Genomic DNA, 18,230 nt, shown 5'->3' on the forward strand with positions numbered 1-18,230 from the left:
TGGTAGCCAGGAGATTGAGCTCTCTGGCAGACCTCACAATGTCCAACCCAACTTGTACGTGTCTCTGTATTTATTGTATGTTGCTATTTTTCTAAGCTGCATTTATTTTCTCTCTCTCTCGTTCTCTCGCTCTCTCTCTCGCTCTCTCTCTCTCTCTCTCTCTCTCTCTCTCTCTCTCTCTCTCTCTCTCTCTCTCTCTCTCTCTCTCTCTCTCGCTCTCTCGCTCTCTCGCGCTCTCTCGCTCTCTCTCTCTCTCTCGCTCAGGGTAACTCTTGCCTATCAAATTTGGAGGGCATGCACCTAAGATACCTCTTGAACCCTGATCACCTCTTGGACCCTGACGTTGTGGCTCGGCTTCAGGAATCGCCACCCAGACGGAGTCATTTGCAAACCAAAGAACACGTAGAGGACTGTCTTCAGTTTATTCATCTTTTTGTACCAATTACAATATTTTGTCATGAATAAGGTTGAAAGAAAAATATCTTCATTAGATATTTGCACATTTCACAATATCAAGCTAAATTAATCCACCAAAACATTTTAGTATGCAAATGATTTTTTGTATTACATTTGTTAGTAGTACATTTCAGCCATTCCCATTACAACAAGAATAGAGTAAAACGTTGGGATCTTTGATTTCCATTCAAATGGTTGAACATTGGGCAAATCATCAATGTTTTTGTCACCATTATTGGGGATTATTGCATATAGTGCTTTCACAAGGTATTCTCACCCCTTGACTTTCTCCACATTTTGTTGTTACAAAGTGGGATTACAATGAATTAAATTGTCATTTTTGTCAACCGTATGCAAAATACTCTGTCAAAGTGAAAGAACATTTAAACAATGTTTTTTATTAATGGAAAATAAAATATTCCGATTTTAGATAAGTATATTAACCCCCTAAGTCAATACATGTTTGACTCACCTTTGGCAGTGATCACAGCTGTGAGTCTTTTTCTTGGTAAATGTCCAAGAGCTTTGAAACCTGGATCCTATACTATTTGTAAGGTTTTCCTGATTTCAGTCTGCTTTCCAACAGATACTGGGAGACAAATCCACCTTTCAGCAGGACAATAAACCTAAAACGCAAGGCTAAATATACGCTGGCGATACTTACCAAGACGACATTGAATGTTCCCGAGTGGCCTAGTTACAGTTTTGACTTAAATCGCCCTGAAAGTGTACGGCGTGACTTAAATGTATTGTGGAGTAAGTACTATGTTGATCCATCCTCAGTTTTCTATCACAGCCATTTAACTCCAACTGGTTTAAAATCACCATTGCCCTCATGGTGAAATCCCTGAGCGGTTTCCTTCCTCTCCGTCAACTGAGTTGGTGACCGGGTGTATTGATACACCATCCAAAGTGTTATTAATAACTTCCCATGCTCAAAAGGATATTCAAACTATTATTTTTCGCCACTAACCAATTGGTGCCCTTCGTGAGGTATTGGAAAACCTCCCGTGTCTTTGTGGTTGAAATTCACTCCTCGACTGAGGGACCTTACAGATAATTGTATGTGTGGGGTACAGTGATGAGGTAGTCATAAAAAAAAAGTTACATTTATTGCACACAGGATGTCTGACTTGTTTGTATTCCTGAAGTTATTTCAAATGCTTTGAAGACTTAACGCAGGACAGTTCAGCTTTTAATTTTTAATTCATAAATCCACTTTGACATTATGGGGTAGTGTGTGTAGACCAGTGACCCCCAAATCTACATTTAATTTTAAATTCAGGCCGTAACAACAACACGTGGAAAAAGTCCAGGAGTGTGAATACTTTAAAGCCCTGTACATTCTTCTCACCAAACCCCCAGAAGTGGTGTCAGTGAGATGCTATTACCTCATCACTCATACAACTATTTCTCAACTTAGATTTCTACAAACACAACACAATTAGAAGTAATGTGTCATTGACATGTCCTGAAACTAGTATGTGAAGCATCTGTTGACTTTCTGGTCACTTCATTGATGTTCCCCAGAACATGAGAAGTCAGTCAAGGTAAAAGCTGCATGTAAGATGGAGAGGGCAATGCTGCCAAATGAAGTGTAGACTCAGTCAGGTAGGCAGGGCACTACTAGAAGATCGCTGGCACCAACATTCATTTCACCTTGGAAAGGTTTCAGAAGGCACTCTCGCACATCTGAGCTATCTTTGTTGCAGGTGCATGGTAACCGCTGAATAAAGTGAGGGGGGAAAAGAAGAAACCCGCACACTGCTCTTTATTCAACTTTACGTATCGGCCTCGAGGCCTTCGTCAGAGCTTTGGAAATGTTTAAATTAAGTTTTTTTTTTTTTTTTCTACAAGGCACAAACTCTGAAACTCATTACTGTCTTTTATCAGCTAATCTGATCAAATCTAGTTACCATGTTTTTCTCAGCAAGTGAGGACACTGTCAGGATATTTTTATGTAAAAAGCCTGTATTTAAAGTTGGGAGTGCTGACATTCTTACGCACGTACTCCACACACGTACATTGTAATATTGTTGTATGGTGGTATTATACATTTAGCATTGTAGGTATGTATTGGTGTAATAATGTTATATGATGTACTGTTTTATATTTTATGTGTGATTTAAGTGCCTTAATGTGTTTGGACTCCAGGAAGAGTAGCTGCTGCCTTGGTAGCAGCTAATGGGGATCCCTAACACATACAAATACAAATCATATTCACCAGCTAGTATTTTAAAGACACGACTGTTTGCAGTTTGTGGTCTTCTACCTGGCCCTAGACCAAACCAACACAGTCATTTACACCCCAACACACACACTGGAAAAAAGGAACGTAGAAATAAAAGGGTGGTCAGAAACACAAAAGGAAAATAATGCACTTAGTGTGATAACGTTGTAAACATTTCTCCATTACATGTCTCCACCTCCACTAGCTACATTAGCAGTGCATTTAGTCTTTCTCTGTCGTGAAGAACTCAATCTGCTGTGATTATATTCCTCCTTTCACAGTCATCTCTGAAGGGAGAGTTGAGAACGATGTATTTATGCACCACTGAGTAGGTGAAGTCTGAGTCCTTCGCGTTCAACTTCTGCCCCATTCCCCGTTCTGTTGAGCTAGAATAATGGCTGTCATAGTGGAGGGGTGAGAGTTCATTTTTCGGGGTGGTGATGATGATGATTGGACAAGCCCAGGCAGTCCCTCCCGGATTCAGTCTATATTCTTCCGTTTGATGCCTAATGAACACTACCCAGGCTTGTCGAGGCTGCTCTTGCTCAGCAGGTTGCGTCCACTGCGTTGAAGTTGCTGTCCATCTGGTGTCTAAAGGAGAGGCGAGCCTTGGTGGAGAAGTAGATCTGGGATCCACTCAGGCTGCTACCGCCCTCGCCCTGGCTACCGCACGACACCGTAGACGACAGGCGAGGCTTCATCTCCTCTCTGGGGACTGGAGGGACGGAGCGAGGTGGCGTAAGATGAGGTGACGAAGAGAGAAGACAGGGGGTTTATTGAACCGCTAGCACACAACGTTTTAGAATCTTTTCTTTGGCATGTCTATACATGTCTACATTGTATGGGATGATTTGATAATGCGATTTAACATAGCTAATGGTATGAATGATCCCTCAGACATCTTTAATGTAATGCAAATATAACATGACATGCACTGATTTGACATTATAATAATATAAACATCTAATAGAAGATGTCGATTATGAAGTTATGGATGGAATTAATGAGCAAATTATTGATTGATAATAATAATAATAATAATAATAATATATGCCATTTAGCAGACGCTTTTATCGAAAGAGACTTACAGTCATGTGTGCATACATTCTACGTATGGGTGGTCCCGGGGATCGAACCCACTACCCTGGCGTTACAAGCGCCATGCTCTACCAACTGAGCTACAGATTGACAGTTATAGTATTGGGAGGTTGACATTATGGACTACTATTAGCAGAGCCCCAAGCATTTCTTTAACGCGACCTAACTGACATTCCTGGTTATATCAGATCACATGTTTCAACATGTACTCCAATATACGGTATGTGTTTGATAATCATGAGTGCAGCCTTGGGAAGCTATTCTGACATAATGATAATGTATGTAATAGCGTAAGTAATGGAATGGATAACTGTTATATGCATAAACTGTTATACGCATATTTTGGGGTAGCCTAGTGGTTAGAGTGTTGGACTTGTAACTGGAAGGTTGCAAGTTCAAACCCCTGAGCTGACAAGGTACAAATCTGTCGTTCTGCCCCAGAACAGGCAGTTAACCCACTGTTCCTAGGCCGTCATTGAAAATAAGAATTTGTTCTTAACTGACTTGCCTAGTTAAATAAAAGGTAAAATAAAAATAAATAAAAAATAAAGTACTATGAAATGGATGTAGTTCTCTCACCTGCAGGTGGGGGGCACTGTTTAGCCTTGCATCGTTCCTTACAGCGTCTGTACCAGGAGAAGCACTTGAGGACCTTCACACCCATGCTTGGAGCTGAGGAGGTCTGAGAGAATGAAATAAATATTTTACTCTTTTTGAATTGCTATCTTGTAGTTGCACAGCTTTTACACGTCAGCTTTGTCTTAATTGCCTAGGCATTTGTTTGTTTGGAATTACTTCTTTCAAGTCACAAGATTACATAACCCACAACCACAAATAACTCTTAGCCAACTGATTAGCCTAAATAATAAAACAATTATCAACAACAACAAAAAACACGGCCATCTGCTATCAATGAACCTTTATTAACCAGACAATTACTGAGACGATGTGTCTTTATCTCATCATCACTCACAGGGTTGCCATAATGGTATTAGTCTGGTCTAGTACACTAATCCAGTGGAATTAGTCCAGTAATGTCACTATGAGGGGACAAAAAAATATGAAATGACCTGATGACACCGCGATGACTGAGGAGGCTTAGCTAATCTCTGTCTTGTCTCTTGTCAACAGTAGACGAGCATTCACACAAACAGTCGAAGTCAGAAGTTTACATACACTTAAGAAAAATACATTTAAACTCAGTTTAACAATTCCTGACATTTAATCCTTGTGAAAATTCAATTTCTTAGGTCAGTTAGGGTCTCCGCTTTATTTTAAGAATGTGAAATGTCAGGATAATAGTAGAGAGAATGATTTATTTCAGCTTTCATTTCTTTCACCACATTCCAAGTGGGTCAGAAGTTAACATACACTCAATTATCCGTTGGTAGCATTGCCTTTAAATTGTTTAACTTGGGTCAAGTGTTTAGGGTAGTCTTCCACAAGCTTCCCACATTAAGTTGGGTGAATTTTGGCCCATTCCTCCTGACAGAGCTGATGTAACCGAGTCAGGTTTGTAGGCCTCCTTGCTCGCACACGCTTTTTCAGTTCTGTCCACAAATTTTCTATAGGATTGAGGTCAGGGCTTTGTGATGGCCACTCCAATACCTTGACTTTGACGTCCTTAAGCCATTTTGCCACAGCTTTGGAAGTATGCTTGGGGTTATTGTCCATTTGGAAGACCCATTTGCGACCAAGCTTTAACTTCCTGACTGATGTCTTGAAATATTGCTTCAATATATATATATTATATATATATATATATATTATATATATATGCCATATATTCATGCCTCATAAAGCCATCTATTTTGTGAAGTGCACCAGGCCCTCCTGCAGCAAAGCACCCCCACAACATGATGCCTCCACCCTGTGCTTCACGGTTGGGATGGTGTTCTTTGGCTTGCAAGCCTCCCTCCTTTTCCTCCAAACATAACGATGGTCATTATGGCCAAATCAGTTCTATTTTTGTTTCATCAGACCAGAGGACATTTCTCCAAAAAGTACAATCTTTGTCCTCATGTGCAGTTGCAAACCGTAGTCTGGCTTTTTTATGGTGGTTTTGGAGCAGTGGCTTCTTCCTTGCTGAGCGGCCTTTCAGGTTATGTTGATATAGGACTAGTTTTACTGTGGATATAGATACTTTTGTTCCTGTTTCCTCCAGAATCTTCACAAGGTCCTTTGCTGTTGTTCTGGGATTGATTTGCATATTTCGCACCAAAGTACGTTCATTCATCTCTAGGAGACAGAACGCGTCTCCTTCCTGAGCGTTATAATGGCTGCGTGGTCCGATGGTGTTTATACTTGCGTACTGTTGTTTGTACAGATGAACGTGGTACCTTCAGGCATTTGGAAATTGCTCCCAAGGATGAACCAGACTTGCAGAGGTGTAGACATTTTTCCTGAGGTCTTGGCTGATATCTTTTGATTTTCCCATGATGTCAAGCAAAGAGGCACTGAGTTTGAAGGTAGGCCTTGAAATACATCCACAGGTACACCTCCAATTGTCTCAAATGATGTCAATTAGCCTATCAGAAGCATCTAAAGCCATGACTATTTTCTACAATTTTCCAAGCTGTTTAAAGGCACAGTCAACTTAGTGTATGTAAACTTCTGACCCACTGGAATTGTGATGCAGCGAGTTATAAGTGAAACAATCTGTCTGTAAACAATTGTTGAACAAATTACTTGTGTCATGCACAAAGTAGATGTCCTAACTGACCTGCTGAAACTATAGTTTGTTAACAGGAAATTTGTGGAGTGGTTGAAAAAACGAGCTTCAATGGCTCCAACCTAAGTATGTAAACTTCCGACTTCAACTGTATGTACACACACACACACACACACACACACACACACACACACACACACACACACACACACACACACACACACACACACACACACACACACACACACACACACACACACACACACACACACACACACACACACACACACACCTCCTTTGATAATCTAGCAGTTGGACTTCAATGGGCTACACAGAGGTCACATGACACATACAACACAGACAGGATAAGAGAGGGCAGGCAAATCATGCCATAAAGTATTGTAGGTGCTTACAGAGATATACTGTTCTGTGGTGTTACCCAAGTCACGTGGAGTCTGTTACTTGTAGGTGTCAATCAAGTCATGTCATAGAGCCCCGAATTAATGATTCTCAAATGGATTTTGACATGTAATGCATGTATTTGCATTGTAAATGTATACATTGATAAATGTATGCAGGCTAACTGAATACTTTGACTGTATGGATCCATTACAGCTATGCCCATGGCAGTCTATATGTCTTACTCAGCCCTTTTCCACACCATCTAAACAAAAATATGAACGCAACATGAAAGTGTTGGTTTCCATGATTCACGAGATGAAATACAAGATCCCAGACATGTTCCATATGCACGAAAAGCTTATTTCTCTCTAATTTTGTGCACAAATTTGTTTACATCCCTGTTAGTGAGCATTTCTCCTTTGCCAAGATAATCCATCCACCTGACAAGTGTGGCATATCAAGAAGTTGATTAAACAGCATGCACATTACACAGGTGCACCTTGTGCTGAGGACAACAGGCCACTCTAAAAATGTGCAGTGTTGTCACACAACACAATGCCACAGATGTCTAAAGTTTTGAGGGAGCGTGCAATTGGCACGCTGACTACAGGAATGTCCACCAGAGCTGTTGCCAGAGAATAGAATGTTCCTTCCTCTACCATAAGCTGCCTCCAATGTCATTTTAGAGAATTTAGCAGTACGTCCAACCGGCATCACAACCGGCAGGCCACGTGTAACCACGCCAACCCAGAACTTCCACATCCGGCTTCTTCACCTGCGGGATCGTTTGAGACCAGCCACCCGGAAAACTGATGAAACTGAGGTGTATTTCTGTCTGTAATAAAAATAAAAATTGTTGGAGAAAAACTTTCTGATTGGCTGGGCCTTGCTCCCCGGTGTCTAGGTCTATGCCCTCCCAGGCCCAGTCATGGCTGCGCCCCTGCTCAGTCATGTGAAATCAATAGATTAGGGCCTAATGAATTTATTTAAATGGATTAATTTCCTTATATGAACTGTAAAAAATCGATAAAATCGTTGAAATTGTTGTTGTTGCACATTGTTGAAAATTACATGTTGCGTTTACATTTTTGTTCAGTATAGTTTACAATTGGCATGTTATTCTTCCCAAAGCGTGAACATGTAGAGACAGGCTTTGTTGGCTTGGTGCACACTACCCACCCTGCTTTCCTCTCATTGAAGTCACACACATACACGAGCACGCACACAAACTACGTAGCTTCTCATTGAGGTCCCTGATTCGCCAGAAGAGTCCTTTTGCATGTTTTCCCAGCCTGGGTGAAGTGTTACAGATGGCTCGATATAAATGGAAAGGTCATTTTCCGATTGAGCCGACATGCATCGCGAACGCTAACGTGGAAGATTCAAAAGTAGAGCATTTAGCCTTTGCTAGTCCTGTATTAGCAGATTGATATAGCCGTCTGTAGCCGCAATGAACTAATTGATTACAATTGAAATAGAGTCAAAAGGTTGTACTAAATTGAGTCTGGAGAACTCTCTGGTAAAAACCTTTGAGCAGTCTTAGTTTTCAGCTTTCTATTCCTTCGGTATATCTGAAAATATGTCCCCTGACACTTTGGTGCTGCCACTTACCTTGTTCCACTGACCTCATGTTTGAAGGCACCGGAATAATTGAATGACTCTCTATTGAAACAATCATATTGCTTTCTATTTGAAAACCTCTCATGGTCTTCCATCATCACAGATCTCCATTTAGCTCCCGCTCTGTGGCAACGTCAGGAGAGGGTGGCGGTGCTGCCAACAAATTGAGGCTTTCCTTGCAAGCCCATGACCACACATAACAGAAGCCTTTCACTGGACTCTGCTGCAAGTGCAGACATGCAATCTGTAGCAGAAAACCCTCTGACTGGCGTGGGTGTGTTTCGCTGGCTGTAACACTCACTGGCGTGGGTGTGTTTCGCTGGCTGTAACACTCACTGGCGTGGGTGTGTTTTGCTGTCCCTGCACTCACAGGGACGAGCTCATTTCATAAAGACGTGACAGCTCTCTTACAGTCTCTGAGCGCCTTTGACTCCTAGGGGTCAGGCCAAGGTGGGGGACTCATATCAGTTTTCCACTCTGTCGAGAGTTAGTCACGATTAGTGAAAATAGCTTTCAAAAACAACTCTCTCTCTCTCTCTCTCTCTCTCTCTCTCTCTCTCTCTCTCTCTCTCTCTCTCTCTCTCTCTCTCTCTCTCTCTCTCTCTCTCTCTCTCTCTCTCTCTCTCTCTCTCTCTCTCTCTCTCTCTCTCTCTCTCTCTCTCTCTCTCTCCCTTTCTACCCTTTCCCCCAACCCCTCTCTCGTTCTCTGGTATGGCTCTTATCCATATACAGACACAATGAACCCGTTATACTAAGTTAAATGTTGCTCGGCCAAGCTGTAGGAAGTTGTTCAGATAGACAGACTGATCAATTTAGCCACTTTGGAATTCCTAAGAGGGAAATAAGGAAATGGTTGAGTTTGCGATAGCACTGAGTTGGGTTAGGACATTGACTATAAAACATACCGTTGTTTTTTATTGTATGGTGTAGTGTACATAGGAGAGTGATGGAAAGAGAGTGGGGTAGGCAGGAAAAATGAACAAATCAGCCTTGTAATGTAGAGCATACATTGGTCAGATTTATTTTCCAGACCTTTCCATGAGCCAAAGCCTAATTCCTTCTTATTTCTGTAAAAACCCTGAAGAAGATCAAAAGCCTAAACGCGTTGTTTCTACTCTTTGCAATAAATAAGCTTTTTAAAATGTCATTCCTTTTGTTCTACAAGTGTTGCTGAATGTCCCCTCACCTTCATGGGCCTAAATTTGCACAGAGATAATACATTCGTTGTGTATTAATGACCCACTCAAACAACAGTCCTTTTCTCAATCTGGGTCACGCACACAAAATAGACGGTCAGTGGTGAGGAATTTTGGGCCCCGGTCATTACAGCATCTAGTACAGCGAGTCTTTGGCAAAGAACAGCAGTCACAGGGCTTAGAGCAGAACAGCAAAACCAGTCCAGTGGAAGACAGAGAGAGAGAGAGAGAGACAGAGAGACAGACACAGACAGAGACAGAGACAGAGGGAGAGAGAGGGCGAGAGGGAGCGAGAGAGTGAGAGAGCAAGAGAGAAAAGGTTTGAGAGAAAGGGAGAAAAAGAGAGGGGGAAGAGAGAGACAGAGAGGGGATTGGAGAAGGAGAGAGCCTGAGAGGGTGGGAGAAAGTAGAACAGTGCCCACCTAAACAGCAGAGAGAGGGGGGAAGGCTGGAATTGGGCTTTGGGCCTGTTTTCTGTGCCTGTTTTCTGTGCAGGATCCTGCCAGGGCAGAGCACAGTGGTGACGTGAAGGACGTGCAGCTCTGAACGATGTGGTTTTACTAATACACACTGCCTGGTCATTGACTTATTCTGGCAGTTACTGATTGCTCAATATTGCGAAAATACTCATAGGTTGTCTTATCGCCCTATTATCTGTCATAGTGTGTGTGTGTGTGTGGATTTATCAAATCAAAGTTTATTGGTCACATACACACTTTGGCAGATGTTATAGCAGTTGCAGTGAAATGCTTATATGTTAAACGCTTATGTACATATACCTATGTATACTTATGACAGGTTACATACAGAACTATACACAGTAAACAACGTAAAACACACATTCTTCGTGTGTGTTCCTACCTGGAATGTAAAATGGTTTGCAGCATGTAACATAACCCGGAAAGTCAGAGTATATGAGCAAACTCTACAGAAATCTGATTTTCAACCTTTCCTATGTCCATTCCAAGTCTTCAGCCTCTTGGGAGACTTAGTGTCTGTCCCAAATGGCAGCCTATTCCCTATATAGTGCGCTACTTTTGACCAGGGCCCATAGGGCTCAGGTCAAAAGTAGTGTACCATGTAGGGAAGAAGGTGCTATTTGGGACACAGACTTAGAGAACTTGTGGCAGTGAGCCTGGGTCTGGAATAGAGCTCGCCAGCTTGTAGTCCTAAAAAATGGGAATGAGTTACGTTTGGTTTGTTCAGCCATTCCTATGGGGAAAATTAATGGGGATAGAATAGGGTTTTGGAATAAACACCGAAAATGAGGTCTTAGGTTAACACAGGCTTAGGTGATCTTATATATGTTTTGTTCTATGAGATAATATCAGTCAGTTAACATGACCTTTATGAATTATAAAAGGCTTTGGGCTTTTTTAAAATTACATAAACGCTTCAAAACTCACAAAAAATGACGTTAGCTGATGAAGATAATATCATAGAACAAAACGTATAAGATCTCCTAAGCCTGTGTTTACCACAGACGCTATGTTCAGTGTTTTCCAAAAACCCTACAAAACTCCATTCCTTTTCCCATAGACTGGGCCCAACAAATCATGGCAGAGTTAGTACCTACAAAAAGACGCCATTACTATTTCTCTCTATGCCCCTGAAAGAAGCAGGGCCCCTGCTCCCTTGGCACGATGACACACATTTAGGCCTATTGGTGCCCAGTCTGCCCACTAACATTAGAACCCTTACCCATCTCCAAAACAGCTATGGAACAACGGTTGGCCTATGGAATTTTACCATGGTTCCAGAAGAGGGCCCCCAACAGGTTGAATGAAGTGACAGAACAACAGAGCAATGTGGGCTAATTGAAGCTTTCAATCAGTGCATCACCGCAATCTCTCTCTGCCCCCTTGTTCCCTCTAATATTTTTAAATACCCGGGTTAAATGCATGGGAGTGTGTTTTAATCCCTGTATTTGATTATTCTCAAATACATACCAATACTTTCCAACCGTATTTCCAAATACAATATTCAACTACTTGTATTTTCAAATAAAAACTATCTGAATGCTTACTTTGAAATGTATGTGAAAAGTAATTGAGAAATTTCAAATAGTATTTGAACCCAGATCTGGCAGTAACATCATTTGTTTCTGTTCAAACTGTTAGTCTGAAAGAGGAGTTGTGGGTGTAAATAATAAATAAAGGAGTTTTTACATTTTCGTGGAAGAGGGTGTGCTAACACTCTGACAGGAAGTCTATTAATTAATACACCCTTTTCAGTCTAAATAAAGTGTCACGCATAATGTAAGTTGTTTTGGAATCATCTGGAGTTGAGTAGAAAGGATTAGTTTGAACTAAGATAGCATTTTCTCATATCCATGCAGGCTCCATGTGTCGCTGAGTTGGAGTGCCGATCCAGGGTCAGTTTAGCCTTTTAGATTATAGCGAATGGACAGGGGGTGGCCTGATCCTAGATCAGCACTCTCACTCTGAGACGCTTGAATACTGGGCCCAGGTTTAAATCATAAAAGCCAAATGAAGGCCCAATATCGAAGTCAACACTGAACAACAATATGACGCTTGCCTATTCTATTCGTTACGCTTTGAACACACCAACAGCGATATTGCGCAAATATTACGCAGCATCGTCTGGATGTGTATGCAACTAAAGTTCAACTTGCACCTTCTGTTACCATTTCTGTCAATCCGTTTCGCATACATTTTGACGCATACGTTCATAACATCCAATGTATGCACCACACCAAACGCACTGCAACTGCCTCTGCAAGGCAAACGCAGAGTTTCATTGGAAATGAATGTGTACCAAAATGCTTAGTACAGACGCACTGTACAGCAAGCCTACAACTCTCATGGGACACTCCCACTCAGACACACCTCCTACAGCCAAGTAAACAGCCACACAGCCCCCCCCTCTCTATCTCCGAGGCAAGTTACACTTTTCCATAACGTTTAGGTTACTATTTGTCTGTATGTGTTGTGTCCAACCCTCTATTCTGCTTTAAATTCATTAATAGTCTCCTCAAAAGTGTACTGCTGTGAAATAACAATACTGTTCTTATTTATTGAAATTGTAGCTTATGATAAAAGTATGAAAGGCTGTCATTTAAAAACGAAAATGTTAACCTTTAAATAAGCACAATAACCTACCTGATCAGTTGCAACCTTGCAGATCTGGAAGAAAAATGTGCAATTTTCAATTAGGATACCTATTACAGCCGAATCGAATTATTGGTTCCAATTCAATGGTGATTTCACCATTTGCAACTTTGCTTGTTCCACTTTCTGATGTCAGTTCTGCTAACTAAATGCGACCTCCACAAGACTCGGCGCGAGGCGGGCGTTTTATACCGATTGCTCGGTTGATCCTTGCACTGCACTAGATGGCAACATGGAAAGGTTTGCGGAGCGCATGGAGAGCCTGAACTTTAAATAGCTCATCCATGTGGCCCGAGACACGCCTCCCTCACTACCTCCCTCCTTTTCTCAATGTGGTCTTCAACAGTCTATAACAAGTCACAGTTTAGTCACACACAGACAGTAGCAGTGTTTCGGTCAGTAGACCTACTGGATAGTTAGGGATTAGAGGGTGGATATAATTCATTTGGATTTGACACAATTAACAAATAAAGCTGAGAAGATTATAATGCACTAGAAGGAGTGAATCGGTGATCTGTGAATAAATGACTGGAGGGATGAATGAATGAACATGGGAATAAAATAGAACAGTACATAGCATGAGACAACGCGAGAAAGAGAGATCACAAAGTCTCTCGCTCTCCTTCTTTCCATGAGGAATAAGATTTTCGACAAACGCGTGTACGTATGTGCCTGCATTAACATACCCCTATACCCCCTGGCCTAAACAGATGTAGGATCTTAATTTTAGACAGTTTGCTACAGCAAGAAAATAATCCTGCAGCAACCGGAATTGTAAGGGAAAATCATGTCAAATTTCAAAGTGGAAATGACAAACTTCAGAAGCCTTTTTAAACCTCAAATACACTATAATTTGAAAATTTCCTGCATTGCGTGAACGTTTTCCTGCAGCAGGGTGATCAGATTAAGATCCTATATCTGTACCCACTCATCGGATCAAGTCATTTCCTTTCAGCTGATTCACAACTGTCCCAGTAAGCACAGACAGGTTGGTTGAGTTTGCTCCCCTCCTTGTTTCCAGGAATTCTATGTTCTTGTAACGGCTGTTTGAAGAAGTGGACCAAAGCGCAGCGTGGTAAGTGTTCATGATATTTTAATAGAACTCCGGCCGCAAAACCTAATCCTATAGGGGAGGGTCTGGGTGGGCATCTATCCGCGGTGGCGGCTCTGGTGCGGGGTGTGGACCCCGCTCCACTTTAGGCTTGGCCCACTTAGGTGGCGCCTCTGGAGCGGGGACCTTCGCCGCCGACCCCGGACTGGGGAACCTCGCCGCGGGCCCCGGACAGGAGGGCGACCCTGGCAGCTCCGGACAGGACGCAGGCACAGGACTCACCAGGCTGAGGAGACCTACTGGAGGCCTGGTCCTTGGAGGAGGCACAGTATAGACCGGGCTGTGGGGGAGCACTGGAGCTCTGGTGCGTAGTCTTGGCACCACTCTTCCAGGCTGAATGCCCAGTCTAGCCCGGCACGTGCGGGGAGCTGGGATGTAGTGCACCGGGCTAAGAACGTGTACTGGAGACACCATGCGCTCCACCACATAACACGGTGCCTGACCAGTACGACACCCGCCACGGTAAGCTACGGGGAGTTGGCAGAGTCAGGTTGGAGACCTGAGCCAACTCCCCGTGTGCCCCCCCCAAAACCATTTTTTGGGGGATGCCTCTTGGGCTTCCTTGCCAGCCGTGTTCCCTCGTAATGTTGCCGCTCAGCCTTAGCTGCCTCCAGTTCCTCCTGTGGACGGCGATACTCCCCAGCCTGCCTCCAGGATATCCTCCCATGTCCAGAAGTCCATTACACCACTCTGCTTGGTCCTTTGGTGGTGGGTAGTTCTGTAACGGCTGTTTGAAGAAGTGGACCAAAGCGCAGCGTGGTAAGTGTTCATGATATCTTAATAGAACTGAACACTGAATAACAACAAAGAGAACGAACGAAACCGAAACAGTTCTGTCTCGTGCAGACACAAAAACAAAAAACAACTACCCACAAAACACAGGTGGGAAAAGGCTACCTAAGTACAGTTCTCAATCAGGGACAACGATAGACAGCTGCCTCTGATTGAGAACCACACCCGGCCAAACACACAGAAATAGAAAACATAGAACACAAAACATAGAATGCCCACCCCAACCCAACCCACGCCCTGACCAAACCAAAATAGAGACATGAAAAAGGATCTACGGTCAGGGCGTGATAGTGCTGTATACACCAGCCAGCCAGGCCGGTACCTAGGGAGTCGTGGTGTGCTGTCGTGACATAACGTGAGGGTGTTTACTTGAAAACAAACTTGGAATCCATCTCTGGATCAAATCAAAACAAAAGCTAAGTTAACTGCACAAGTTGTATAAACACACCCCATCTTCTGGAACACGTGAGTGGAGGAGAGAGGGAACGGAGGAGAGGAGGAATGGAGGAGGGTGTGTATCGTCACCATGGCCCTAACGCAGCTAAACAGTGACTTAAATGGCTCGTAACATTTAATACACGCATGTGATGATACGGTGTTACTAATCTTCCAAGAAGTCTCACTCTCAACCAAACACACCTTAATAATATCATTTTACTGCAGTGGGCAAAATGAGGGTCACAGACTGTTTCTTGGTAGTCTTAAACAAATCTACTTTGAAACCAAAGTAAACACCTGGTTATGGGCTTAAACGAAAGAAGACACCTGTACCATGTCAGATATAGAGTTGAAATGTATTCCATTTGGAGTTTGCATCCCAATATTACACTTTATATACCTCACAGAAGACTGAAATACAACACAACCGTTTGACATAGAAACACAAGATTTGTGGCTGTAATTTTTTTTAAACTTAACGTTTATAAATAAATTACTATAAATTATCAATTTGTGAGAAAAAAATGATAACGTTCCACCCAGGAGGCCACTAGTCATTTGACTGCAGAAAAAAAGAACTACAAGAATGGCATCACATCCTCTCTGGTATAATGATGCATTATAATGATCTTGGTTCTGCTATGTGTGACCTGTTCAAATTTCTATTGTATTGCTTTTTATTAGGTCTTTGCATGAAAACCTTATTCAGGCTCATGGTTTATCCAGACAGGGCTTCTGTATCGCTGTGTGAAGACATGGCTAAAGGACTGGTGGAAAGTTACGTGGACAACTGACAGAGGGAAACGGATTATAATTCCGAGTGACCAACACTGACCCGAAGCAACAGGTAGTATACTCAGGTAGTATACTCAGGTAGTATACTCAGGTAGTATACTCAGGTAGTATACACCCGTGGTATTGCTCATCTGTCTCTCTCTCTCTCTGTCCCCTCCCCCCTCACTCTTTCTAAATGTGGGTGAAGGCCAGCCTGCAGCGGGCCATTGTCTCCAGGTAGTTTAAGCTCCCAGTCAATCATTAGCTCACCTACATATGTCAGACGTTTGTTTGCGGACCATAGAATGGGGGTAAAAAGGCTCTTATTCAAAATGAAATGGACCCTTTCTGGTGTTTCATATTACTGTGGCTTGCATCCCAAATGGCACCATATTCCCTACCTAGTGCATTACGTTTGCCCGTCGCCCTATGGGCCCTGATCAAAAGTAGTGCACCATATAGGGTGCCATTTGGGATGCAAATATAGTAAATGGAAGCAATATGGGGAGTGGCAGTTGGCACATAAGCAGAAGCTAAAGACTGTCCAATATTTGCACAGTAGCACATTGTTCTGTGCAGTATAAAAACCATCACTGATTCATTCTTTGTGTCCTTGTGAATTTGTCCTCAGCCCCTATTCCCTCTATATACAGTAGTGCACTACTTTTGACTCAAGCCGTGCCAAAAGTAGTGCAGTCATGATTGTTAATGTATGACGACCTAATACAATTGTCAATAATTGAGACGAGGGGACTCGAACCACACCGCTTCTGGCTCAGAGTCTCCTTGTGACATCAGATACATTCAGTGGGAGGACCAATCGGATGCCAAATAAAAATATATATTTTTAAATGGCAGATATAAAAATACTGACTTCATCCTCTGTGAATCTTTGGCCCCTCAGCTAGTTAGTCCAGCGTTCTCAGCACTAGCATCACGCTTCCACTACCCTCAGTCAGGATAAGAATAGCACTGTTGTAACGTAAATATGTGTCACAAAAAGCAATAAGGGAGGGTAATGTGTTACAAGTCAATGCTTACTTGTCACTTCCACTCATCATTTTTTATTTTAACTTTATTTAACTAGGCAAGTCAGTTAATAACAAATTCTTATTTACAATGACGGCCTACCAGGGAACCGTGGGTTAACTGCCTTGTTCAGGGGCAGAACACCAGATTTGTACCTTGCCAGCTCGGGGATTCAATCCAGCAACCTTTTGTTTACTGGCCCAATGCTCCAACCACTAGGCTACCTGCTGCCCCAACTCGCTCTCTGCATCCCAAATGGCACCCTATTCCCTACATAGTGCACTGCTTTAGACCAGACCCCTATAGGCCATGGTCAAAAGTAGTGCACTGTAAAGGAAATAGGGGGCTATTTGGGACGCACTCACAGTCTGCTTCCACGGGAGTGATTTCCTTGTGTGGAAGGAGTGGTCACGACCCTGAGCTAGGGAGAGTTTATAATGGTTTACACAGTGGTTTTATGAGGTGAAGGTCTCTGTGTGGATGTGTTATTGTCACGTAGGCAGTGTCTCAGATGGCACCCTACAGATGTTGGATCTTAATTTGATCACCCTGTTGCAGGAGAACCTTCCTGCAAAGCAGGACATTTAAAACGTGTAGTGTATTTGAGGTTTAGAAAGGCTTCTCAAGTTTGTAATTTCCACGTTTAATTTTTTCTTAAGAAAAATGTATTAAACTCCTACAAAAATGTCCATTAATTATAATCCACATAATAATTCAAATGTCCTGTTACTTTCCTGCTGTAGTAAACTGACTCCAATTAAAATTCTACATCTGTGTTCCCAATATAGCGCATTACTTTTAACCAGGGCTTCGGTCAGACTTGAGCTGACGAAACCGGTCCGATCAAGTCTGGGCCTGTGTGTCTAACAAGTGTTTACTCTTTCACAACCCATCTCCCCCTCTCTCCCTCTCCACTCCTCCTTCAGACCTCAAGATGTTCCCAACTTCCCACACATTCAGGCTCTTGTGGGTTCTGGCAAGGGGTCGGGATAAGGGGACCTGTGGGACAAGCCGGTTGATGACGCCCTTGACTGGTTCTTGTGTACAGCAGCTTGAGAACATGTCCCCCTCCCTCCGTTCCCCCTTTTCCCCCCATCTCTCTCTCCCTCTTCCTCTCTCTCCTCTCACTGTCCCTTCGGCTCCTTTTACTCCACTTCAGTACCCAACTCTCTCCCCCTCTTCCTCTCTCTCCTCTCACTGTCCCTTCGGCTCCTTTTACTCCTCTTCAGTCCCCAACTCTCTCTCCCGACCTCTTCTATCCTCTCACTGTCCCTTCGGCTCC

At 42.9% G+C, this 18,230-nt stretch overlaps 1 long non-coding RNA gene across 1 annotated transcript; it reads right to left on the reverse strand.

The window, feature by feature from the left end:
* Positions 1-408: 408 nt before the first annotated feature.
* Positions 409-13,038, reverse strand: LOC124014366. The gene is made up of 3 exons (XR_006835008.1): positions 12,796-13,038; positions 4,364-4,466; positions 409-3,401 (listed from the first exon to the last, which is right to left on the reverse strand). It is a non-coding gene; the product is annotated as an uncharacterized LOC124014366 (long non-coding RNA).
* Between the last annotated feature and the right edge of the window lie 5,192 nt (positions 13,039-18,230).

Source organism: Oncorhynchus gorbuscha, linkage group LG25, assembly GCF_021184085.1.
Source record: "Oncorhynchus gorbuscha isolate QuinsamMale2020 ecotype Even-year linkage group LG25, OgorEven_v1.0, whole genome shotgun sequence".
In the NCBI taxonomy this organism is placed as follows: Eukaryota; Metazoa; Chordata; class Actinopteri; order Salmoniformes; family Salmonidae; genus Oncorhynchus; species Oncorhynchus gorbuscha.